We start from the raw sequence: 27,745 nt of genomic DNA on the forward strand, positions 1-27,745 counted from the left end.
GCCCACGTAGTATATATCAGTCACGCAGTATATAACATAGCCCACGTAGTATATAGCAGTGTTTACACCATATGCCTGTTAAAAAAAAAGAATGAAAATAAAAAATAGTTATATACTCACCCTCCGGCATCCACCGATGCACGCGAGCAGCGAGGCTGCCGCCAGCTTCCGTTTTCAGAGATGCATTGCGAAATTACCCAGATGACTTAGCGGTCTCGCGAGACCGCTAAGTCATCTGAGTAATTTTGCAATGCATCTCTGGGAATAGCACCATTTTTAATTTTTTTTAATTATTTTTAACATTATATCTTTTTACTATTGATGCTGCATAGGCAGCATCAATAGTAAAAAGTTCGTCACACATTGCTAATAGCAGCGTTAACAGACTGCTTTACACCGCGTTATGCCGCGGTATAACAGAGTAGGTTTAACAGACTGCTAAAACGCTATGTGGGTGGCGGGCACTGACTGTAGCGGAGTAGGGAGCAGCCATTTTGCGGCCGTACTGTACCCATCGCTGGCCACGACCAATCAGCGACTTGGGATTTCTGTGACAGACAGACAGACAAACACAGACAGACAAACAGACGGAAGTGCCCCTTAGACGATTATATATATAAATTATTATTATTATTACTATTATTATTATTATTATTACTATTATTATTATTAATAACCCCTTCACCCTAAAGTCTGTTTTCATCTTCCTGAGCAGGCCACATTTTACAACCCTGACTAGCATCACTTTGTGTTGTAATAACTCTGTAACACTTCAACAAATCCAACCAATTCTGAGTTTCTCGTGAGGTATTGTTCTTCATGATAGTGCTAAAATTTGATTTGACTTGCATTTATTTGTGAAAATATCAGAAATTTGGTAACAATTTGAAAAATTTTGCAATTTTCATACTTTATTTTTATGCCTTCAAACCAGAAAGTAATATCACACAAAATCTAATAGATAAAGCTGAATGTGTGTGTGCGTGTGTGTGTATGTCTGGGATTGGCGTCTGCACCGTCGCAGCTACAGCCACAAAATTTTGCACAGTCACACGTCTGGACCCCAAGAGCATCATAGGCTATGCTGTGAGGCAAAATTTTAACCCCGCGCGTTCCAATTCCTTAAACAATTTTGCCCCTATCTACATAATGGGGAAAAAGTGAAAGGAAAAGTGTTGGAGGCAAATTGACAGCCAGGAGGAGATGGCATACAGGTATCTATAATATAACGCTGGGAGCATCACTCTGTCCGAAGCCTTTATAGACTGCGCAAGCGCCGGCGCAGTCTGGCCCCTCAGAGTGACGCTCCCAGGAGATCGCGGTATGCGTAAACACTGAACGCACACCGCAATCTCCACCGGAGAGGCAGGGACCGTGGACGCGCCAGGAGGATAAGTATTATATTCACCTGTCCCCCGTTCCAGCTCTGCGTGGGGCTCCGTCTCCCGGGTCCTCTGCTGTGACGTTCACAGTTCAGAGGGCGCGATGACGCGCTTAATGCGCGCCGGCGCCACCCTCTGACTGACCAGTCACAGGCAAAGGAGCTGGAGTGTGTCTTCAAGAAAATGGCGCCGGAAAGCGCGGACTGCGCAGGCGCCGATCCCGGCAGCAGGAATCGGCGTCTGCGCAGTCCGCACTTTCCGGCGCCATTTTCTTGAAGACACACTGCAGTGCGCAGGTGCCGATTCCGGCAGCAGGACAAAGATAATGGCGGCACCTGCGCACTGCAGTGTGTCTTCAAGAAAATGGTGCCGGAAAGCGCGGACTGCGCAGGTGCCGATTCCTGCTGCCGGAATTCTGCCAGCAGGAGGACCAAGAAAATGGCAGCGGAAAGGAATCAGGTGGTGCAAGTAACAAATTGCTGTGGCATGAGGCTGTGGCATGAGGTGCAGGATGGGAGCAGCACATGACAGAACGGGGGTGCAGGATGGCAGCAGCACATGACAGAACAGGAGTGCAGGATGGAAGCAGCACATGACAGAACGGGGGCGCAGGATGGGAGCAGCACATGACAGAACGGGGGTGCAGGATGGAAGCAGCACATGACAGAACGGGGGCGCAGGATGGGAGCAGCACATGACAGAACAGGGGCGCAGGATGGGAGCAGCACATGACAGGATGGGAGCAGCAAATGACAGAATGGAGGCACAGGATGGGAGCAGCACATGACAGAACGGGGGTGCAGGATGGGAGCAGCAGATGACAGAACGGGGCGCAGGATGGGAGCAGCACATGACAGAACGGGGGCGCAGGATGGGAGCAGCATATAACAGAACGGGGGTGCAGGATGGAAGCAGCAGATGACAGAACGGGGGTGCAGGATGGGAGCAGCACATGACAGAACGGGGGCGCAGGATGGGAGCAGCACATGACAGGATGGAAGCAGCAAATGACAGAATGGAGGCGCAGGATGGGAGCAGCACATGACAGAACGGGGGCGCAGGATGGGAGCAGCACATGACAGGATGGGGATGCAGAATGGAGCAGCACATGACAGGATGGAGACCATATACCAATATAAATGCTCGCCACCCGGGCGTAGAACGGGTTCAATAGCTAGTATACTATATACAGGGGAGATGATATACAGCTATATATTATATACAGGAGGAGATGACATACAGGTATATACTATATACAGGGGAGATGACATACACGTATATACTATATACAGGAGGAGATGACATGCAGCTATACATTATATACAGGAGGAGATGACACACAGATATATACTATATACAGGGGAGATGACATACAAGTATATGCTATATACAGGGGAGATGACATACAGGTATATACTATATACAGGGGAGATGACTTACAGGTATATCTAATATATAAAGCTGAATGTGTGTGTGTATGTGTGTATGTCTGGTTTTGGCATCTGCACCGTCGCAGCTACAGCCACAAAATATTGCACAGTCACACGTCTGGACCCTGAGAGCGTCATAGGTTATGCTGTGAGGCAAAATTTTAACCCCGCGCATTCCAATTCACCAAACAATTTTGCCTCTATCTACATAATGGGGAAAAAGTGAAAGGAAAAGTGTTGGAGGCAAATTGACAGCTGCCAGATGTGAACAAGGGGGACTTAAAGAGTGAGAGCGATGGCGCCAAAGAGTATATACCTTACAGTTGCTAAGTTGGGACCCCAACATGGGATACTCACCACACATGAGGATATGAACACACACAAAAAATGCGTCACACACTACCATGTGCTTGAACACATATCACCCTCAGCACACATTTCACCACACATACACCGACCTCGCCACATAAAAGTCGAAACAAAAAAGCTGCCGCTCAAAACTCGCCACGCGCAAAACTCACCTCATGGAAAACTCGCCAAAACGCAAAACTTGCACACGTGGAAAAATTGCCACATGCACAAAAGTTGCAACACATGCAAAAGTTGCCTCACACAAAACTTGCACATACTCAAAACACACCACACATAAAACTCGCCATGCACAAAACTGCCATGTGCAAAACTTGCTGCACACAACTTGCTACACTAACCTGTCACATGCAACTCGACACACAAAAAATTGCTACACGCATGTCGCCACACAAAACTCATCTCACAAAAGTTGTTACATGTACAGTATATCACCACACGCAACTCAACACACACAACTTGACACATGAAACTCGCACTAAAACACACACAAGTCTGGTATTATCCTTCAAAAATAAAAATCTGATTAATAAGCAGACAAACAGCAAGAGCAACAACTGTACCATATAGGAAATACGACAGCTGTCAGTCACATGACCTGTCTATTATGTGTATGTGTGAGCTAATATATACTGTCAGGGGGGAGGGCTTCCTGTTGGCTGGGGATTTATCAGGCTGCCAATTTAGCTTACAAATACTGAGGTAAAAATGCTGAGCAAATAACGTGTGAATGAGGTCTAATACAAGAGGAGATGACACACAGATATATGCTATATACAGGAGGAGATGACACACAGGTATATACTATATACAGGGGAGATGACATACAGGTATATACTATATACAGGAGGAGATGACACACGCATATATACTATATACAGGGGAGATGACACACAGGTATATACTATATACAAGAGGAGATGACACACACATATATACTATATACAGGGGAGATGACACACAGTTATATACTATATACAAGAGGAGATGACACACACATATATACTATATACAGGGGAGATGACATACAGGTACATACTATATACAGGGAAGATGACACACAGGTATATACTATATACAGGGGAGATAACACACAGGTATATACTATATACAGGGGAGATGACATACAGGTATATACTATATATAAGAGGAGATGACACACAGGTATATACTATATACAGGAGGAGATGACATACAGGTACATACTATATACAGGGGAGATGACACACATATATGTACTATATACAGGAGGAGATGACACACATGTATATATTATATACAGGAGGAGATGACACACAGATGTATACTATATACAGGGGAGTTGACACACATATATACTATATACAGGAGGAGATGAAACACAGATATATATCATATACAGGAGGAGATGACATACAGGTACATACTATATACAGGAGGAGATGACACACAGGTATATACTATATACAGGAGCAGATGACACACAGGTATATACTATATACAGGAGGAGAGGACTTACAGGTATATACTATATACAGGAGGAGATGACACACATATATACAATATACAGGAGGAGAGGACCTACAGGTATATACTATATAGAAGAGGAGATGACAGATAGGTATATAGAGGAGGGGATGACATACAGCAGGTATATACTATATACAGGGGAGATGACATACAGGTATATACTATATACAGGAGATGACATACAGGTATATACTATATATAGGAGGAGATGACATACAGGTATATAGTATATACAGAAGAGATGACATACAGGTATATACTATATAGAGGAGGAGATGACACATAGGTGTATACAATATACAGGAGATGACATAGAGCAGGTATGTACTATTTACAGGGGAGATGACATACAGGTATATACTATATACAGGAGATGACATACAGGTGTATACAATATATAAGGGAGATGATAAACATGTATATACTGAGGGGAAAATAAGAGGTGTGAGGTGAAAATGAGGGTGTGAGGTGAAAATGAAAAGGTCTGAGTGCAAAATGAGAGGAGTGAGGAAAAATAGTGGAGTGATCGGAAAATGACAGATGTGAGGTCGAAATGACAAGTGTTAGGGGGAAAGAGAGAAGTGAGGATGGAATGAGAGGAGTGAGGGGGAAAATAAGAGGAGTGAGGGGGAAAATGAGAGGTGTAAGGAGAAAATGAGAGATGTGAGGGGGAAAATGAGAGGCGTGATTGGAAAATAAGAGAAGTGAGGTGCTATAACTAACCACAGATATTTACTATGTCCAGGCAACGCCGGGCTCTTCAGCTAGTAGATAATAAATAACATTTCCCACATGTCTACTTTACATGAGCACTAACATAATTTTTTTCTTGTGAAGTTATAAGTTTTAGAAATTATAAAATTACAAAAACTGCACCCCTCAAGGATTTCAAAACCACATTCAAGAAGTTTATTAACCCTTCAGGTGCTTTCACAGGAATTAATGAAATATGGAAGGAAAAATGACATCATTTTGGAAACTACACCCCTCAGAGAACTTACCTAAATGTGTGGGGAGTGCCTTGAACCCCCAGGTACTTCACAGAAGTTTATAATGTTGAGCTGCAAAAATAAAAAAAAATAAAAAATTTTCACACACACAAAATGTTTTTCAGCTCCAAATTTTGAATTTTTACAAGTGTAGCAAGAGGAACTGCAACATATAATTTGTTGTTCAATTTCTCCTGAGTAAGCTGATACCCCAAATGTGAGAGAAAACTACTGTTTTGGTGCACGCAGGGCTTGGAAGGGAAGGAGCACCATATAACTTTTTGACTGTAAAATTTGCTGGAATAATTATTTGATGCTATGCCATGTTTGTAGATCCTCGATGTGTCTAAACAGATGAAATCGCTCACAAGTGACATCATTTTGAAAACTAGACCCCTCAGGGATCTTATCTAGTTGTGTGATGAGTACTGTTGTGAATTCTGTGGCAGAGCTCCCTCCTGTGGTCACAAGTGGTACTTCGGCTGATTCTCTCTGTGAGCTTCCGTTGGTGGAGGAAAGTGGTACTGCGGCTTCTGAGTTTCCTTCCTCAGGTGATGTGGTGAAGTCGTTAGGTGCTGCTCTATTTATCTCCAGCTAGTGCTTTGATCCTGGCCTCCAGTCAATGTTCTAGTATTGGACCTGTTTCCTCCTGGATCGTTCCTGTGGCCTGCTGCTCTGCATAGCTAAATTCTGCTTTGCTATTTTGTTTGCTTTTTTTTTCTGTCCAGCTTGTCTATTTGTTTTTTCCTGCTTGCTGGAAGCTCTGGGACGCAGAGGGTGCACCTCCGTGCCGTTAGTTCGGTACGGAGGGTCTTTTTGCCCCCTTTGCGTGGTTTTTGTAGGGTTTTGTGTTGACCGCAAAGTTACCTTTCCTATCCTCGCTCTGTTCAGAAAGTCGGGCCTCACTTTGCTAAATCTATTTCATCTCTACGTTTGTCTTTTCATCTTAACTCACAGTCATTATATGTGGGGGCTGCCTTTTCCTTTGGGGTATTTCTCTGAGGCAAGGTAGGCTTATTTTCTATCTTCAGGCTAGCTAGTTTCTCAGGCTGTGCCGAGTTGCATAGGGAGCGTTAGGCGCAATCCACGGCTGCCTCTAGTGTGGTTGGAGAGGATTAGGGATTGCGGTCAGCAGAGTTCCCACGTCTCAGAGCTCGTTCTATGTTTTTGGGTTATTGTCAGGTCACTGTATGTGCTCTGACCTCTATGTCCATTGTGGTACTGAATTACCTTATCATAACAGAGTACGTTGAACCCCTAGGTGCTTCATAGAAGTTTATAACATTGAGCTGTGAAAAAATACATTTCCCCCGGAAGATTGTTCTTTTAGCCCCAATGATTAAATTTTCTCAAGGGTAACATGAAACAATTAACCCCAATTATTTTTCAACTTCTCCTGAGCATGCTCATACTCATATGTGAGAGGAAACTACTGTTTTGGTGCATGGCAAGGCTCATAAAGGATGGAGTGACGTCTTGAAATGTTTTTGAGAGTGCCATGTTCCATTGGTAGAGACCCTGCGGTGTGAGAACAGCAGAACCCCCATAATTTACCCAATTTTACAAACTACACCTCTCAATGAATTATTCTATGGGTTCAGTGATCACATAAGTGCTAGTAGAACATAATCCCTACTCAAGTGACCTCATTTTGGAAACTATACCCCTTTGAGAATTTATCTACAGGCGTAGTGACATTATTGTTTCTATGGATGGGAGTTCCTCCAGGCCAAGTTAGAGCAATGGCTGTCTCCACTAAAACTGGAACCAGGGAAGGCCTTGTGCGATAACGGTGCAAACCTGATGGCAGGCCCTACACCATAGCAGCCTCACACATGTGCCTTGCACAACTCACTTCCTCAACCTGGCAGTACTGCAATTTTACTGCCTCTATCAGAGCCTGGATACTCTGTTGCAGAAATCACAGTTGCAGTGTGCTCAGTTCCGACAATCGCACCCCGCAGGTTATCGACTAGCATCGCTACCGAGGTCTTTCGGCCTAGTGGTTAACCGTTTGATTAACTATGTTCCGACATGGTGAATTCCACTCTGCACGTGTTGCAAAAGCTGTATCTGCAGTGATGAGCCCTAGTGCAGTATGTCCTTTTTGCATAGCCTGGGCCAATGCAGTCTGGGAAAGGTGCAAATAATGCTTGCAATATGGGCACAGGTGAAGGACGTCTGCACCTTTCTGCACAGTTTTGAAATGGCTACTAAGATGTTTAGCGCTGACGATGTTGTCATCATCATCACTATTACGCTTATCTGCATGCTGAAGCACTCTTTGAATAGTCTGCATAAGGATGTGATGTCCCAGAGGAAGAGTTGGAAGCATGGGAGGATGTTGAAGAGATACAAATATCTCAATTTTTTTGATTGTCGTCACACAGGTGGATGCCAAAGGAGAGTGGCTTACAGCGACCAAGGGTGGACTCATGGTACCATACAAACTTTTAGTGAAGATTCAAAAGAAGAAGAACAAATTGAGGAGGACAAGGTGATGGAAGTGCAAAAACCAGGAGATGAAAAGCATAATGATACACTCTCTTTTGTCTGTGGTTGGCGGGAGGGGACGGGTTACCACCAGCATAGCATGGACTTTGACCTCATGGAAGCGCCCGACAAATGAGCATCTTCTTGCTGCACTATCTTTAACATGGTGCCCATATTCTTAGGGCAGAAATAGTGCTGACTACTGGGTTGCCACTCTGATAGATCCACAGTACAAGAGTAAATTTAGCCTGTTGCTTGCCCCCCTGGAAAGGGATACGCACATGCTGGAGTATCAAAAAACTCTTGTAGACAATCTTAAGAGTGGTTTTCCCCAAGACAGCAGTGAGGCACACAGTATGCGTCCTAGTTGCAGACGTCCAACCCCAGGAACGTCAAGGCATCATTGCCAAAACATTAACTACAGCAGCAGCATTGTAAGTGGCATAAGCAATTTCTGTAAGTCGTTAAACACATTTTTTAGACCAGCCTGTGCACCAGCGGAACAGAGTACAAGTCTGACACGTTGTGAACGACTGCAAATGATGGAGCTCAATATCAATGCTATCAGCGGGGGTTTGGACTCTTTTTGCCTTCAAAAGTGGAAGAGTAGCCTGAGCTCACCTGTCACGCCTTGGAGGTTTTGTCATGCCTGGCAGCCAGCGTTCTCTCAGAATGTGTCTTCAGCACTACTGGCAGTGTTCTAATGGATAAGTGCATCTGGCTGTCCCTTCAAAGTGTAGAATGCCTAACTTTCATCAAAATGAACAAGGATTTTCAATAACTAAGCAGTTGCAGATTGGGCAGTCCGTGCCATCTTTGTGGAGTCTTCTGTGCCTGCTGTTACTATTGCTGCTGATGTTTCTACTCTGTTGAAATTTAAGCTATTATAGTTCTGTGTGAAATGTATTTTTTTAAAATATGGGCACTCCAAATTGTTTCTCCGCCTTGTTAGTTACCTATGGTGGAAGGTGGGTCAGAGCCCTATTATACTGTTTTTACTCTGTGGAAATTAATGGCACTTTAGTGCTGTGTGACAATTGTTTTTTGAAATGTGGAGACTAGGGTTGAGCGAAACGGGTCGTTCATTTTCAAAAGTCGCCGACTTTTGGCAAAGTCGGGTTTCATGAAACCCGATCCGACCCCTGTGCGGGGTCGGCCATGCGGTACGCGACTTTCGCGCCAAAGTCGCGTTTCAATGACGCGAAAAGCGCCATTTCTCAGCCAATGAAGGTAAACGCAGAGTGTGGGCAGCGTGATGACATAGGTCCTGGTCCCCACCATCTTAGAGAAGGGCATTGCAGTGATTGGCTTGCTGTCTGCGGCGTCACAGGGGCTATAAAGGGGAGTTCCCGCCGACCGCCATGTTACTGCTGCTGATCTGAGCTTAGGGAGAGGTTGCTGCCGCTTCGTCAGAAGCAGGGATAGCGTTAGGCAGGGTCCATTAACCTCCAAACCGCTTGTGCTGTAGCGATTTCCACTGCCCAACACCACCTTCGGTGTGCAGGGACAGTGGAAGCTACATTTTTTTTTTTTTCCCCTCAGCGCTGTAGCTCATTGGGCTGCCCTAGAAGGCTCCCTGATAGCTGCATTGCTGTGTGTACGCCGCTGTGCAAACCAACTGCTTTTTTCAAAGCACAAATCCTCTTGTTCCTTCCTTTCTGCACAGCTATCTTTTTTGTTTGTACACACTTTTTATTTAATTTGTGCATCAGTCCACTCCTTATTGCTGCCTGCCATACCTGGCTGAGATTACTGCAGGGAGATAGTAATTGTAGGACACTCCCTGTTTTTATTTTTTTTTTTGTGGGAGATTAAGATTGACATTTCTGCTAGAGTGCCATCCCTGTGTGTGCCATCTCTCACTCAGTGGGCCATAGAAAGCCTATTTATTTTTTTGCTTGATTTGGGTTATAAAATCTACCTGAAAAAATCACTACATCAATCAGTGGGAGAAAAATATTGGCCTCAGGGCTTGTGTGCCACTCTTGACTCCTGTGTGTGCCATCTCTCAGTCAGTGGGCCATAGAAAGCCTATTTATTTTTTTGCTTGATTTTGGTTCTAAAATCTACCTGAAAAAATCACTACATCAATCAGTGGGAGAAAAATATTGGCCTCAGGGCTTGTGTGCCACTCCTGACTCCTGTGTGCATCATCACTCACTCAGTGGGCCATAGAAAGCCCTTTTTTTTTTTTTTTGCTTTTTTTGGGTTCTAAATTCTACCTGAAAAAATCAATAAATCAATCAGTGGGAGATTAATATTGGCCTTTGGGCTTGTGTGCCAGTCCTAAGCGTGCCATCTCTCTCTCTCAGATAGTGGGCCATAGAATGCCTATTTATTATTTTTTTTAATTGGGTTTATAAATTTTCCCTGGAACCAAAAAAGAAAAAGTGGGAGATTAATATTGGCCTCTGGGCTTGTGTGCCAGTCCTGAGCGTGCCATCTCTCTCACAAATAGTGGGCCATAGAAAGCCTATTTATTTTTTTGCTTGATTTGGGTTCTAAAATGTACCTGAAAAAATCACTACATCAATCAGTGGGAGAAAAATATTGGCCTCAGGGCTTGTGTGCCACTCCTGACTCCTGTGTGCATCATCACTCACTCAGTGGGCCATAGAAAGCCCTTTTTTTTTTTTTTTGCTTTATTTGGGTTCTAAATTCTACCTGAAAAAATCAATAAATCAATCAGTGGGAGATTAATATTGGCCTTTGGGCTTGTGTGCCAGTCCTAAGCGTGCCATCTCTCTCTCTCAGATAGTGGGCCATAGAAAGCCTATTTATTATTTTTTTTATTGGGTTTATAAATTTTCCCTGGAAAAAAAAAAAAAAGTGGGAGATTAATATTGGCCTCTGGGCTTGTGTGCCAGTCCTGAGCGTGCCATCTCTCTCACAAATAGTGGGCCATAGATAGCCTATTTATTTTTTTTTTTTTGGTTTTATAAATTCTCCCTTAAAAAAAAAAGGGAGATTAATATTGGCCTTTGGGCTTGTGTGCCAGTCCTAAGCGTGCCATCTCTCTCTCTCTCTCTCAGACAGTGGGCCATAGAAAGCCTATTTATTATTTTTTTTATTGGGTTTATAAATTTTCCCTGGAACAAAAAAAAAAAAAGTGGGAGATAAATATTGGCCTCTGGGCTTGTGTGCCACTCCTGACTCCTGTGTGCGTCATCTCTCACTCAGTGGGCCATAGAAAGCCTTTTTTTGTTTTATTTGTTTTCTAAATTCTCCCTGAAAAAATCATTTTATTTTATTTGGTTTCTAAACTCTTCCTGAAAAAATCATTTTATTCTATTATTTTTTTTCCCTAAAGTCTCCCTGAAAAAAACCAAAAAAAACAAATCAGTGGGAGATTAATATTGCCCTTTCTGCTTGTGTGCCAGTCTTGACTCCTGGGTGTGCCATCTCTCTCTCTCTCTCCAATTGTGGGCCATAGAAAGCCTATTATTTTTTTAGCTTGATTTGGGTTCCAAAATCTACCTGAAAAAATCACTACATCAATCAGTGGGAGATAAATATTGGCCTCTGGGCTTGTGTGCCACTCCTGACTCCTGTGTGCGTCATCTCTCACTCAGTGGGCCATAGAAAGCCTTTTTTTGTTTTATTTGTTTTCTAAATTCTCCCTGAAAAAATCATTTTATTTTATTTGGTTTCTAAATTCTTCCTGAAAAAATCATTTTATTCAATTATTTTTTTTTCCTAAAGTCTCCCTGAAAAAAACAAAAACAAAAAAACAAATCAGTGGGAGATTAATATTGCCCTTTCTGCTTGTGTGCCAGTCTTGACTCCTGGGTGTACCATCTCTCTCTCTCTCTCCAATTGTGGGCCATAGAAAGCCTATTATTTTTTTAGCTTGATTTGGGTTCCAAAATCTACCTGAAAAAATCACTACATCAATCAGTGGGAGATAAATATTGGCCTCTGGGCTTGTGTGCCACTCCTGACTCCTGTGTGCGTCATCTCTCACTCAGTGGGCCATAGAAAGCCTTTTTTTGTTTTGTTTTCTAAATTCTCCCTGAAAAAATCATTTTATTTTATTTGGTTTCTAAATTCTTCCTGAAAAAAATCATTTTATTCTATTTTTTTTTTTTCCTAAAGTCTCCCTGAAAAAAAAAAAAAAAAAAAAATCAGTGGGAGATTAATATTGCCCTTTCTGCTTGTGTGCCAGTCTTGACTCCTGGGTGTGTCATCTCTCTCTCTCTCTCCAATTGTGGGCCATAGAAAGCCTATTATTTTTTTAGCTTGATTTGGGTTCCAAAATCTACCTGAAAAAATCACTACATCAATCAGTGGGAGATTAATATTGGCCTTTGGGCTTGTGTGCCAGTCCTAAGCGTGCCATCTCTCTCTCTCTCTCAGACAGTGGGCCATAGAAAGCCTATTTATTATTTTTTTTATTGGGTTTATAAATTTTCCCTGGAACAAAAAAAAAAAAAGTGGGAGATAAATATTGGCCTCTGGGCTTGTGTGCCACTCCTGACTCCTGTGTGCGTCATCTCTCACTCAGTGGGCCATAGAAAGCCTTTTTTTGTTTTATTTGTTTTCTAAATTCTCCCTGAAAAAATCATTTTATTTTATTTGGTTTCTAAATTCTTCCTGAAAAAATCATTTTATTCTATTATTTTTTTTCCTAAAGTCTCCCTGAAAAAAAAAAAAAAAAACAAATCAGTGGGAGATTAATATTGCCCTTTCTGCTTGTGTGCCAGTCTTGACTCCTGGGTGTGCCATCTCTCTCTCTCTCTCCAATTGTGGGCCATAGAAAGCCTATTATTTTTTTAGCTTGATTTGGGTTCCAAAATCTACCTGAAAAAATCACTACATCAATCAGTGGGAGATAAATATTGGCCTCTGGGCTTGTGTGCCACTCCTGACTCCTGTGTGCGTCATCTCTCACTCAGTGGGCCATAGAAAGCCTTTTTTTGTTTTATTTGTTTTCTAAATTCTCCCTGAAAAAATCATTTTATTTTATTTGGTTTCTAAATTCTTCCTGAAAAAATCATTTTATTCAATTATTTTTTTTTCCTAAAGTCTCCCTGAAAAAAAAACAAACAAAAAAACAAATCAGTGGGAGATTAATATTGCCCTTTCTGCTTGTGTGCCAGTCTTGACTCCTGGGTGTACCATCTCTCTCTCTCTCTCCAATTGTGGGCCATAGAAAGCCTATTATTTTTTTAGCTTGATTTGGGTTCCAAAATCTACCTGAAAAAATCACTACATCAATCAGTGGGAGATAAATATTGGCCTCTGGGCTTGTGTGCCACTCCTGACTCCTGTGTGCGTCATCTCTCACTCAGTGGGCCATAGAAAGCCTTTTTTTGTTTTGTTTTCTAAATTCTCCCTGAAAAAATCATTTTATTTTATTTGGTTTCTAAATTCTTCCTGAAAAAATCATTTTATTCTATTATTTTTTTTTCCTAAAGTCTCCCTGAAAAAAAAAAAAAAAAAATCAGTGGGAGATTAATATTGCCCTTTCTGCTTGTGTGCCAGTCTTGACTCCTGGGTGTACCATCTCTCTCTCTCTCTCTCCAATTGTGGGCCATAGAAAGCCTATTTTTTTTTAGCTTGATTTGGGTTCCAAAATCTACCTGAAAAAATCACTACATCAATCAGTGGGAGATAAATATTGGCCTCTGGGCTTGTGTGCCGCTCCTGACTCCTGTGTGCGTCATCTCTCACTCAGTGGGCCATAGAAAGCCTTTTTTTGTTTTATTTGTTTTCTAAATTCTCCCTGAAAAAATCATTTTATTTTATTTGGTTTCTAAATTCTTCCTGAAAAAATCATTTTATTCTATTATTTTTTTTTCCTAAAGTCTCCCTGAAAAAAAAAAAAAAAAAATCAGTGGGAGATTAATATTGCCCTTTCTGCTTGTGTGCCAGTCTTGACTCCTGGGTGTGCCATCTCTCTCTCTTTCTCCAATTGTGGGCCATAGAAAGCCTATTATTTTTTAGCTTGATTTGGGTTCCAAAATCTACCTGAAAAAATCACTACATCAATCAGTGGGAGATAAATATTGGCCTCTGGGCTTGTGTGCCGCTCCTGACTCCTGTGTGCGTCATCTCTCACTCAGTGGGCCATAGAAAGCCTTTTTTTGTTTTATTTGTTTTCTAAATTCTCCCTGAAAAAATCATTTTATTTTATTTGGTTTCTAAATTCATCCTGAAAAAATCATTTTATTCAATTATTTTTTTTTCCTAAAGTCTCCCTGAAAAAAAAACAAAAAAAACAAATCAGTGGGAGATTAATATTGCCCTTTCTGCTTGTGTGCCAGTCTTGACTCCTGGGTGTACCATCTCTCTCTCTCTCTCCAATTGTGGGCCATAGAAAGCCTATTATTTTTTTAGCTTGATTTGGGTTCCAAAATCTACCTGAAAAAATCACTACATCAATCAGTGGGAGATAAATATTGGCCTCTGGGCTTGTGTGCCACTCCTGACTCCTGCGTGCGTCATCTCTCACTCAGTGGGCCATAGAAAGCCTTTTTTTGTTTTGTTTTCTAAATTCTCCCTGAAAAAATCATTTTATTTTATTTGGTTTCTAAATTCTTCCTGAAAAAATCATTTTATTCTATTATTTTTTTTTCCTAAAGTCTCCCTGAAAAAAAAAAAAAAAAAAAAATCAGTGGGAGATTAATATTGCCCTTTCTGCTTGTGTGCCAGTCTTGACTCCTGGGTGTGCCATCTCTCTCTCTTTCTCCAATTGTGGGCCATAGAAAGCCTATTATTTTTTTAGCTTGATTTGGGTTCCAAAATCTACCTGAAAAAATCACTACATCAATCAGTGGGAGATAAATATTGGCCTCTGGGCTTGTGTGCCGCTCCTGACTCCTGTGTGCGTCATCTCTCACTCAGTGGGCCATAGAAAGCCTTTTTTTGTTTTATTTGTTTTCTAAATTCTCCCTGAAAAAATCATTTTATTTTATTTGGTTTCTAAATTCTTCCTGAAAAAATCATTTTATTCTATTATTTTTTTTCCTAAAGTCTCCCTGAAAAAACAAAAAAAAACAAATCAGTGGGAGATAAATATTGGCCTCTGGGCTTGTGTGCCACTCCTGACTCCTGTGTGCGTCATCTCTCACTCAGTGGGCCATAGAAAGCCTTTTTTTGTTTTATTTGTTTTCTAAATTCTCCCTGAAAAAATCATTTTATTTTATTTGGTTTCTAAATTCTTCCTGAAAAAATCATTTTATTCTATTATTTTTTTTTCCTAAAGTCTCCCTGAAAAAAAAAAAAAAAATCAAATCAGTGGGAGATTAATATTTACATTTGTGCTTCAGTGACAGTCCTGCGTGTGTGGCATCTCTCTCATTTGTTGCCACCAACAACAGAGTGTGTAACATTGTGCCTGATTTTCGTTGTGGTCTCACTCACCTATAAAGGGGTAGCTAAATCATACTGAAGTTATAGCTCACCGTGTAATTTGTGTGACAGCAACAAATACCGTTAGTTTGTTTACATTTTTAAAACAATGAGGAAGTATGGTGGAAGAGGTCGTGGCCGGGGGCATTCATTGTCAGCTGGTAATGAGGGTAGTGGTAGTGGTGGAGCATCAGCTGGTCGTGGGAAAAAAAATATTGCACCTAAGTCTGGAGCTGTGGAGCCAGGTTTGTCGTCTGGCTACACAAGGCCTCGAATGCTCCCTTTTTTGGGAGTAGGAAAACCGCTTTTAAAGCCGGAGCAGCAAGAGCAAGTTTTGGCTTATCTTGCTGACTCAGCCTCTAGCTCTTTTGCCTCCTCTCGTGAAACTGGTAAATGTCAAAGCAGCGCGTCGTTAGTGGATGTTCACGGTCAGGGACAAGTCGCTTCCTTGTCCTCTTCAGCAAAAACAACAACAGAGAAGAATGCAGCAGGCGACACAACGAGTTACTCCATGGAGCTCTTTACATATACCGTCCCTGGCTTAGAAAGTGAAGCAGTTAACAGTCCATGCCCATTACAAGTTGAATCTGACATGGAGTGCACTGATGCACAGCCACAGCCAGACTACTATGCTGGTCCTTTGACTCAGACCACAACATTGCCCTCGCAGGGTAATGATCAAGAATCAGACCCTGATGAGACTATGTTGCCCCATCACAAACGCTATACCACCGACCGACACGGTGACACAGACGAAGTTGCACACGAGCTACAAGAAGAGGTAATAGATGACCCAGTTCTTGACCCCAATTGGCAGCCATTGGGGGAACAGGGTGCAGGCGGCAGCAGTTCTGAAGCGGAGGAGGAGGGGCCGCAGCAGGCATCAACATCGCAACAGGTTCCATCTGCCGGGCCCGTATCTTGCCCAAAACGCGTGGCAAAGCCAAAACTTGTTGGAGGACAGCGTGGCCATCCGGTTAAAGCTCAGTCTGCAATGCCTGAAAAGGTATCCGATGCTAGAAAGAGTGCAGTCTGGCATTTTTTTAAACAACATCCAATTGATCAGCGCAAAGTCATCTGTCAAAAATGTTCAACTACCTTAAGCAGAGGACAGAATCTGAAAAGTCTCAATACAAGTTGCATGCATAGACATTTAACCACCATGCATTTGCAAGCCTGGACTAACTACCAAACGTCCCTTAAGGTTGTAGCACCCTCGGCCAATGAAGCTAGTCAGCAACGCAACATCCCTTCCGGCAGTGTAGGGCCACCATTTTCCGCACCACCTGCAGTATCTGTGCAGGTTTCTTTGCCAGGCCAAAGCAGTCAGGGTCAGGGAATCACCAGTTTCGTAGTAGGAAACACTGCATCTAGGGCACCGGCGGCAACAATACCATCTCCCACCGTCTCTCAGTCTGCCATGTCCACCGGCACCCCCGCTAGTTCCACGATCTCCAGCTCTCCAGTCCAGCTCACCCTATATGAGACTATGGTTAGAAAATGGAAGTACTTAGCCTCGCATCCGCGTACACAGGGTTTGAACGCACACATAGCTAGACTAATCTCGTTAGAGATGATGCCCTACCGGTTAGTTGAAAGCGAAGCTTTCAAAGCCCTGATGGACTACACTGTACCACGCTACGAGCTACCCAGTCGACACTTTTTTTCCAGAAAAGCCATCCCAGCCCTCCACCAGCATGTTAAAGAGCGCATCGTCCATGCACTCAGGCAATCTGTGAGCACAAAGGTGCCCCTGACAACAGATCCATGGACCAGTAGGCATGGCCAGGGACGTTACGTGTCCATCACGGCACACTGGGTAAATGTGGTGGATGCAGGGTCCACAGGGGACAACATGTTTGGGACAGTTCTGCCTAGCCCACGGTCTAGGAAACAGTTGGCTGTAGCCGTTCGCACCCCCTCCTCCTCCTCTTCGTCCTCCTGCAGAAGCGAGAGCTCGTCCACAGACCGCAGTCGCACAACCACTCCATCCGCAGCTGCCACTGTTGCACACCAGGTCTCCCATTATGGGGCAGCTACTGGCAAACGTCAGCAGGCTGTATTGGCTATGAAGTGTTTGGGCGACAACAGACACATCGCGGAAGTTCTGTCCGAGTTCTTGCAGAAAGAAACGCAGTCGTGGCTGGGCACTGTAGATCTTGAGGCAGGCAAGGTAGTGAGTGATAACGGAAGGAATTTCATGGCTGCCATCTCCCTTTCCCAACTGAAACACATTCCTTGCCTGGCTCACACCTTAAACCTGGTGGTGCAGTGCTTCCTGAAAAGTTATCCGGGGTTATCCGACCTGCTCCTCAAAGTGCGTGGACTTTGCTCACATATCCGCCGTTCGCCCGTACACTCCAGCCGTATGCAGACCTATCAGCGTTCTTTGAACCTTCCCCAGCATCGCCTAATCATAGACGTTGCAACAAGGTGGAACTCAACACTGCACATGCTTCAGAGACTGTGCGAACAGAGGCGGGCTGTTATGTTTTTGTGGGAGGATACACATACACGGGCAGGCAGTAGGATGGCAGACATGGAGTTGTCAGGTGTGCAGTGGTCGAAGATTCAAGACATGTGTCAAGTCCTTCAGTGTTTTGAGGAATGCACACGGCTGGTTAGTGCAGACAACGCCATAATAAGGATGAGCATCCCCCTAATGCGTCTGCTGATGCAAAGTTTGACGCACATAAAGGATCAGGCGTCTGCAGCTGAGGAAGAGGAAAGCCTTGGTGACAGTCAGCCATTGTCTGGCCAGGGCAGTGTACAGGACGAGTTAGCGGGCGAAGAGAAGGAGGAGGACGAGGAGGATGATGGGGATGATTATATTTTTAATGAGGAAGCTTTTCCGGGGCCACTGGAAATTGGTGGCGCGGCAAGGCCGGGTTCTGGTTTTTGGAGGGACACAAGTGACGTGGATTTGCCTGAAACTGCCCCTCAACCAAGCACAACTGCAGATTTGAGAACTGGAACTTTGGCCCACATGGCGGATTATGCCTTACGTATCCTCAAAAGGGACACACGCATAACTAAAATGATGAACGATGACGATTACTGGTTGGCCTGCCTCCTTGATCCTCGCTATAAAGGCAAATTGCAAAATATAATGCCACATGAGAACTTGGAACTAATATTAGCAACCAAACAATCAACTCTTGTTGACCGTTTGCTTCTGGCATTCCCTGCACACAGCGCCCGTGATCGTTCTCACACGAGCTGCAGGGGCCAGCAGACCAGAGGAGTTAGAGGGGCAGAAATCAGAAGTGGCGTTGGCCAGAGGGGTTTTCTGACCAGGTTGTGGAGTGATTTTGCTATGACCGCAGACAGGACAGGTACTGCAGCATCAATTCAAAGTGACAGGAGACAACATTTGTCCAGTATGGTTACAAACTATTTTTCATCCCTTATCGATGTTCTCCCTCAACCGTCATTCCCATTTGATTACTGGGCATCAAAATTAGACACCTGGCCAGAATTGGCAGAATATGCATTGCAGGAGCTTGCTTGCCCGGCAGCTAGTGTCCTATCAGAAAGAGTATTCAGTGCTGCAGGTTCAATACTAACAGAAAAAAGGACTCGTCTGGCTACCCAAAATGTAGATGATCTAACCTTCATTAAAATGAACCACAACTGGATTTCGAAATCTTTTGCCCCACCTTGCTCGGCTGACACCTAGCTTTCCTATGAAAAGGTCTTGCCTGTGGACTATTCTGAATGCCTTTTCCAATCTCGTAATTTTCTGCACCTGATTGTCCAGCATACGACATGTTTACACCTCACTAAATGGCCAAACTCCCCACACGGGGCCGTGGTATTGACACTTGGCGACAGCACCCGTGAGAGTGCTGTTTGTCTGAAGAGGTGGGTGTGCCCGCTTTTGGTCGACGGCACTGCCACTGGGTCCCTCCTAGTACAATAAAGTGTCTCTGGCGGTGGTGGTGCGCACCCAACGTCAGACACACCGTTGTAATATGAGGGGCCCTGGGCCTGTACCGCCGGCCACAAGACAGTTCCCCCCCCCAGCTCAAACAGTGCTCTACCACTTGCAAAATTATCTCACAGCTCCACCAATGTTTAGTCTATGCGCTGACATCCTTCAATGCCTGCCACTGACAATACCATTGTATTGACATTTTTGTTATGTTAGGCCTTCGAAGCCTGTCTGCGGTCACTCCTTCCACTAGGCCTCCACTGACCACACCACTGCTGCCCGTGTACCCCTGGAACCAATTTAAAATTGCCTACAGCCAGCCCAATTTTTTTATTTTAGGCCTTCGATGCCTGTCTGCGGTACATTCTTTCTACTACTACTACACTGACCAGGCCACTGCTGCCCGTGTACCCCTGGAACCAATTTAAAATTGCCTACAGCCATGTGTTATTATTTTAGGCCTTCGATGCCTGTCTGCGGTCACTCCTTACAATATGCCTCCACTGACCACACCACTGCTGCCCGTGTACCCCTGGAACCAATTTAAAATTGCCTACAGCCATGTGTTATTATTTTAGGCCTTCGATGCCTGTCTGTGGTCACTCCTTCCACTAGGCCTCCACTGACCACACCACTGCTGCCCGTGTACCCCTGGAACCAATTTAAAATTGCCTACAGCCATGTGTTATTATTTTAGGCCTTCGATGCCTGTCTGCGGTCACTCCTTACAATATGCCTCCACTGACCACACCACTGCTGCCCGTGTACCCCTGGAACCAATTTAAAATTGCCTACAGCCAGCCCAATTTTTTTATTTTAGGCCTTCGATGCCTGTCTGCGGTCCATTCTTTCTACTACTACTACACTGACCAGGCCACTGCTGCCCGTGTACCCCTGGAACCAATTTAAAATTGCCTACAGCCATGTGTTATTATTTTAGGCCTTCGATGCCTGTCTGCGGTCACTCCTTACAATATGCCTCCACTGACCTCACCACTGCTGCCCGTGTACCCCTGGAACCAATTTAAAATTGCCTACAGCCATGTGTTATTATTTTAGGCCTTCGATGCCTTTCTGTGGTCACTCCTTCCACTAGGCCTCCACTGACCACACCACTGCTGCCCGTGTACCCCTGGAACCAATTTAAAATTGCCTACAGCCATGTGTTATTATTTTAGGCCTTCGATGCCTGTCTGCGGTCACTCCTTACAATATGCCTCCACTGACCACACCACTGCTGCCCGTGTACCCCTGGAACCAATTTAAAATTGCCTACAGCCAGCCCAATTTTTTTATTTTAGGCCTTCGATGCCTGTCTGCGGTCCATTCTTTCTACTACTACTACACTGACCAGGCCACTGCTGCCCGTGTACCCCTGGAACCAATTTAAAATTGCCTACAGCCATGTGTTATTATTTTAGGCCTTCGATGCCTGTCTGCGGTCACTCCTTCCACTAGGCCTCCACTGACCACACCACTGCTGCCCGTGTACCCCTGGAACCAATTTAAAATTGCCTACAGCCAGCCCAATTTTTTTACTTTAGGCCTTCGATGCCTGTCTGCGGTCACTCCTTCCACTAGGCCTCCACTGACCACACCACTGCTGCCCGTGTACCCCTGGAACCAATTTAAAATTGCCTACAGCCATGTGTTATTGTTTTAGGCCTTCGATGCCTGTCTGTGGTCACTCCTTCCACTAGGCCTCCACTGACCACACCACTGCTGCCCATGTACCCCTGGAACCAATTTAAAATTGCCTACAGCCATGTGTTATTATTTTAGGCCTTCGATGCCTGTCTGCGGTCACTCCTTCCACTAGGCCTCCACTGACCACACCACTGCTGCCCGTGTACCCCTGGAACCAATTTAAAATTGCCTACAGCCATGTGTTATTATTTTAGGCCTTCGATGCCTGTCTGCGGTCACTCCTTATAATATGCCTCCACTGACCACACCACTGCTGCACGTGTACCCCTGGAACCAATTTAAAATTGCCTACAGCCAGCCCAATTTTTTTATTTTAGGCCTTCGATGCCTGTCTGCGGTCCGTTCTTTCTACTACTACTACACTGACCAGGCCACTGCTGCCCGTGTACCCCTGGAACCAATTTAAAATTGCCTACAGCCATGTGTTATTATTTTAGGCCTTCGATGCCTGTCTGTGGTCACTCCTTCCACTAGGCCTCCACTGAGCACACCACTGCTGCCCGTGTACCCCTGGAACCAACATCAGAAAATATAAAAATAAGTATTTTGCTTATAAAAAAGAAAATACTGGAGAGATATTAAATGCAGACATTTTAACATTAAAAACAAACACATACAACAAAAATCTGGTACAGTACTAAAAATGGCCACCAGCTACAATAACTTTCTCCTGCAAGTAGTTAACTGAAAGTTTTTTTCAATTTAAAACACAGATATGGCATCCACCGAGTGTTGTCCTGTCGCGTCTTCTTTATATTATTGCCAAGAAGATGCAAAACAATGAAAATAATAATATCATTATTTACCAAAAAAATAGAGTAAGTCAAAACCACATTGCAAATAAACATTCATTACAAATAAAGAAGCAGGGCGCGTCCGAGGGTGAGTATATACCTAATAAGAATATAATCACCCTCGGACGCGCCCTGCTTCTTTCCGACAGCCTTCCTTCCTAAGAATCAGCCCTTCCGTGTTGTAGAGAGAGGGTTTGTTACACTCCAAGGTGTTCCCCAGGTTGCCTTTCCTGAGCTTCGATCTTCATGCTCTCGTTTAGTATTTGTCGGAAAGTAGGCTGCATTAGGCCTACAAATTAGGTATGGGGTGGAGAGAGATGGTGTGTTACACTCCAAGGTGTTCCCCAGGTTTCCTTGCCATTGCTTCAGTCTTCCGACTCTCGTTTAGTAGTTGTAGAAAGCTACACTGCATTAGGCCTACAAAATGGGTATCGGGTGGAGAGAGATGGTGTGTTCCACTCCAAGGTGTTCCCCAGGTTTCCTCGCCAATGCTTCGATCTTCCGGCTCTCGTTTAGTAGTTGTTGGAAACTACACTGCATTAGGCCTACAAATTGGGTATGGGGTGTAGAGAGATGGTGTGTTCCACTCCAAGGTGTTCTCCAGGTTGCCTTTCCTGAGCTTCGATCTTCCGGCTCTCGTTTAGTAGTTGATGGAAACTACGCTGCATTAGGCCTACAAATTGGGTATGGGGTGTAGAGAGATGTTGTGTTCCACTCCAAGGTGTTCCCCAGGTTTCCTCGCCAATGCTTCGATCTTCATGCTCTCGTTTAGTAGTTCTTGGAAACTACACTGCATTAGGCCTACAAATTGGGTATGGGGTGTAGAGAGATGGTGTGTTCCACTCCAAGGTGTTCCCCAGGTTGCCTTTCCTGAGCTTCGATCTTCCGGCTCTCGTTTAGTAGTTGTTGGAAACTACGTTGCATTAGGCCTACAAATTGGGTATGGGGTGTAGAGAGATGGTGTGTTCCACTCCAAGGTGTTCCCCAGGTTTCTTCGCCAATGCTTCGATCATCATGCTCTCGTTTAGTAGTTGTTGGAAACTACGCTGCATTAGGCCTACAAATTGGGTATGGGGTGTAGAAAGATGGTGTGTTCCACTCCAAGGTGTTCCCCAGGTTGCCTTTCCTGAGCTTCGATCTTCCGGCTCTCGTTTAGTAGTTGTTGGAAACTACGCTGCATTAGGCCTACAAATTGGGTATGGGGTGTAGAGAGATGGTGTGTTCCACTCCAAGGTGTTCCCCAGGTTTCCTCGCCAATGCTTCGATCATCATGCTCTCGTTTAGTAGTTGTTGGAAACTACGCTGCATTAGGCCTACAAATTGGGTATGGGGTGTAGAGAGATGGTGTGTTCCACTCCAAGGTGTTCTCCAGGTTGCCTTTCCTGAGCTTCGATCTTCCGGCTCTCGTTTAGTAGTTGTTGGAAACTACGCTGCATTAGGCCTACAAATTGGGTATGGGGTGTAGAGAGATGGTGTGTTCCACTCCAAGGTGTTCCCCAGGTTTCCTCGCCAATGCTTCGATCATCATGCTCTCGTTTAGTAGTTGTTGGAAACTACGCTGCATTAGGCCTACAAATTGGGTATGGGGTGTAGAGAGATGGTGTGTTCCACTCCAAGGTGTTCTCCAGGTTGCCTTTCCTGAGCTTCGATCTTCCGGCTCTCGTTTAGTAGTTGTTGGAAACTACGCTGCATTAGGCCTACAAATTGGGTATGGGGTGTAGAGAGATGTTGTGTTCCACTCCAAGGTGTTCCCCAGGTTTCCTCGCCAATGCTTCGATCTTCATGCTCTCGTTTAGTAGTTCTTGGAAACTACACTGCATTAGGCCTACAAATTGGGTATGGGGTGTAGAGAGATGGTGTGTTCCACTCCAAGGTGTTCCCCAGGTTGCCTTTCCTGAGCTTCGATCTTCCGGCTCTCGTTTAGTAGTTGTTGGAAACTACGTTGCATTAGGCCTACAAATTGGGTATGGGGTGTAGAGAGATGGTGTGTTCCACTCCAAAGTGTTCCCCAGGTTTCTTCGCCAATGCTTCGATCATCATGCTCTCGTTTAGTAGTTGTTGGAAACTACGCTGCATTAGGCCTACAAATTGGGTATGGGGTGTAGAGAGATGGTGTGTTCCACTCCAAGGTGTTCCCCAGGTTGCCTTTCCTGAGCTTCGATCTTCTGGCTCTCGTTTAGTAGTTGTTGGAAACTACGCTGCATTAGGCCTACAACTTGGGTATGGGGTGTAGAGAGATGGTGTGTTCCACTCCAAAGTGTTCCCCAGGTTTCCTCGCCAATGCTTCGATCATCATGCTCTCGTTTAGTAGTTGTTGGAAACTACGCTGCATTAGGCCTACAAATTGGGTATGGGGTGTAGAGAGATGGTGTGTTCCACTCCAAGGTGTTCTCCAGGTTGCCTTTTCTGAGCTTCGATCTTCCGGCTCTCGTTTAGTAGTTGTTGGAAACTACGCTGCATTAGGCCTACAAATTGGGTATGGGGTGTAGAGAGATGGTGTGTTCCACTCCAAGGTGTTCCCCAGGTTTCCTCGCCAATGCTTCGATCATCATGCTCTCGTTTAGTAGTTGTTGGAAACTACGCTGCATTAGGCCTACAAATTGGGTATGGGGTGTAGAGAGATGGTGTGTTCCACTCCAAGGTGTTCTCCAGGTTGCCTTTCCTGAGCTTCGATCTTCCGGCTCTCGTTTAGTAGTTGTTGGAAACTACGCTGCATTAGGCCTACAAATTGGGTATGGGGTGTAGAGAGATGGTGTGTTCCACTCCAAGGTGTTCCCCAGGTTTCCTCGCCAATGCTTCGATCATCATGCTCTCGTTTAGTAGTTGTTGGAAACTACGCTGCATTAGGCCTACAAATTGGGTATGGGGTGTAGAGAGATAGTGTGTTCCACTCCAAGGTGTTCTCCAGGTTGCCTTTCCTGAGCTTCGATCTTCCGGCTCTCGTTTAGTAGTTGTTGGAAACTACGCTGCATTAGGCCTACAAATTGTGTATGGGGTGTAGAGAGATGGTGTGTTCCATTCCAAGGTGTTCCCCAGGTTTCCTCGCCAATGCTTCGATCATCATGCTCTCGTTTAGTAGTTGTTGGAAACTACGCTGCATTAGGCCTACAAATTGGGTATGGGGTGTAGAGAGATGGTGTGTTCCACTCCAAGGTGTTTTCCAGGTTGCCTTTCCTGAACTTCTATCTTCAGGCTCTCATTAAATTGTGGTTAAACGGAACAACTGCATTTGGCGTACTAGTTGGTTTGGGGCCTACTATCGGTGTCTGCCACTCCTTGCTGTTCTCCTGGTTTCCTGTCCTGAAATTCCGTTTTCAGGCGCTCGTTAAGTAGTTGTTAATGTTAGACTGCATTTGGCCTACTAGTTGGGTTGGGGCCTACTATCGGTGTCTGCCACTCCTTGCTGTTCTCCTCCACTGAACAAAGCTGTGCCGCCTGTTTACTACGGTTGCCAATTTTGAACTGCATTTCGACTACTTACTGATTTAGGCCTACTCTCTGTGTCAGCCTCTCATTCCAGTTGTCCTCCACTGCAATGCCCCCTGGTTATTCCTGTGTTACCAATTTTGAACTGCATTTAGCCAACTTTGTTCTTTGGGCCTATATCTGTGTTTCCTCCTCATCCTGCCCATTGCCCAGCCAGTGATAGATGAGTCTGCTGGTACATTGACCCATAACGCAACATTCCCCGTGCACGCTACACAACAACATTGTGACCCTGCTGAAAGTCAGGTTGCTCTTCCCGCATACCATACCACCTTACACGGGGACAAAGAGGAAGGTGCAGATGAAAGTCCAGGTTCCTTCATCAGGTGGGGGGAGGAATACTAGTTGGCGACATCACTGGCACAGGGCCTCTCATAGTACGCAAAAGTGTTGCTGCCGGTGGGAGGCGCCCCCGCCGTGCAAACACACCGCTGTACTTTGAGGGGCCCTGTGCCAGTGCCAATGCCAACGAGTGGGCCCCCCCTGCTTGCTCAGGTTCACAGCACTTGCAAAGTTGAAATACTTACCTCTCCCTGCTCCACTGCCGTGATGTGGTCCAGATTTCCTGGGCCCACTAATTACTTGAACCAGCCCTACCCACCACAACTTTAGCCAAATGAACCCCAATTTCAAATGCCTTCCAATTATTATAAGGTAAATTACGCTTGACAAGCTTCATTAAGAAGAATGGATGGTTTTGACATTAAAATGGGCACTCTAGGTGTTTTCCTGGCCCCCACTCACTGCCGACTATGCTGCCCCATTGACTTGCATTGGGTTTTGTGTTTCGGTCGATCCCGACTTTACGTCATAATCGGCCGATTTCACTCGACCCGACTTTTGAGATAGTCGGGTTTCGCGAAACCCGGCTCGACTCTAAAAAGGTCAAGGTCGCTCAACTCTAGTGGAGACTCCAAGTTGGATCCCCATCTGGTGGGTTGCCTGTGTAAGTAGGATTCCCAGACAGGCAGGCCTGCTCTTACTTTCAGTCAACTACCTGTGTTACAATTCTTAAATTTTTATATTGAAAAAAACCTCATTAAAATTTCAATTCCAAGCTGTAAATGATGGGCCAGACCTTAATACCTCATGCATGGCCCATGGCTGACTGCTTGTATGTCATTATAACAGGTTTTAGTGTGGGTCACTTGATCAGTCAACTACCAGTGCTACTATTCTTACATTTGTCTATCAATTGCAGTCTATGAAACTGATGTTTTTGCCATCTGAGTGTGGCTGGAATAAAAAAAAAAAAATTGGAGATGTTGCATAGGTGTGAGGTCTCCCAGCTAAGAAAGCTTAAACTGCTCCCTTAACCACTAGGTCCTCCATTGAAAATGAAATTCCAAGTTGCAAATGCTGGGCCAGACCCTGATACCTCATGCATGACCCATGGCTGACTACTGCTGTGCCATTTTCAAATTTTTACTGTGGGTCAATTGATGTCACTTTTCATGGTGTCTGCCCCTAATTTTAGCTGCTTGGGAAGCATTTTATCACCTCATAAGTTGTTGTCTGTGCACTTGGTTTTGCCTGCCATTGAATCTAATGGGGTTCGGGTACATTTTGTTGGACCGTTTGGCAAATTTTTCAGACTAATCGTGGTCCTTTCGGCGAATCCGAACTGAACCAAACCTTGAAACATTAGCTTATCTCTAGTGTCTAGTCATTTAGTTCACCATCCCTTGATGTATAGTGGTTAATTTCTCCATCCCCTAGTGTGAATTGGTTTAGTTATTCATTCCTAGGTGTTTAGTAGTTTTCTTCTCCAGCACCTGTTGTCTAGTAGTTTAGTTTTTCATCTTCTAGGGTGTAATGCTTTAGTTACCAAATCCTAGGTGTTTAGTAGTTTTGTTCTCCTAAAACTATTGTCTAGTAGTTTACTTTTCCATGTTCTTCATCTTCGGGTGTGTAGTGCTTTACTTATCCAGCCCTTTAGTAGTTTATTTATCCAACCCTTGTTGGAGAGTAGTTTAGTTCTCCATCCTCTGCTGTGTAGTGGTTTACGTCTCCATCCCCAAGTGCCCTTCAAGCCTTGGGGTTTCCAAAGACTTGTGGAATAGCCCCTTCACCGCCTGCCCCCACAGTCATCAAAGTCACCCAGTGTTCAGTCAATGAGATATAACGCCCTTGATATACTTGCTTGTCCAGATGTTAGTGGTGAAATGCCGCCTGGCAGACATTAATTTTTTCAAGGAATGAATGATGTTGTCTGTGACATTCTGGTGTAGCGCAGATAGAACTTTCTTACATTAGTAATGGTGACTGGGCAACTGGTACTTGGGGACTGCGACGGGCA

The sequence above is a fragment of the Ranitomeya imitator genome, chromosome 5 (genome assembly GCF_032444005.1).
Source record: "Ranitomeya imitator isolate aRanImi1 chromosome 5, aRanImi1.pri, whole genome shotgun sequence".
Taxonomy (NCBI): domain Eukaryota; kingdom Metazoa; phylum Chordata; class Amphibia; order Anura; family Dendrobatidae; genus Ranitomeya; species Ranitomeya imitator.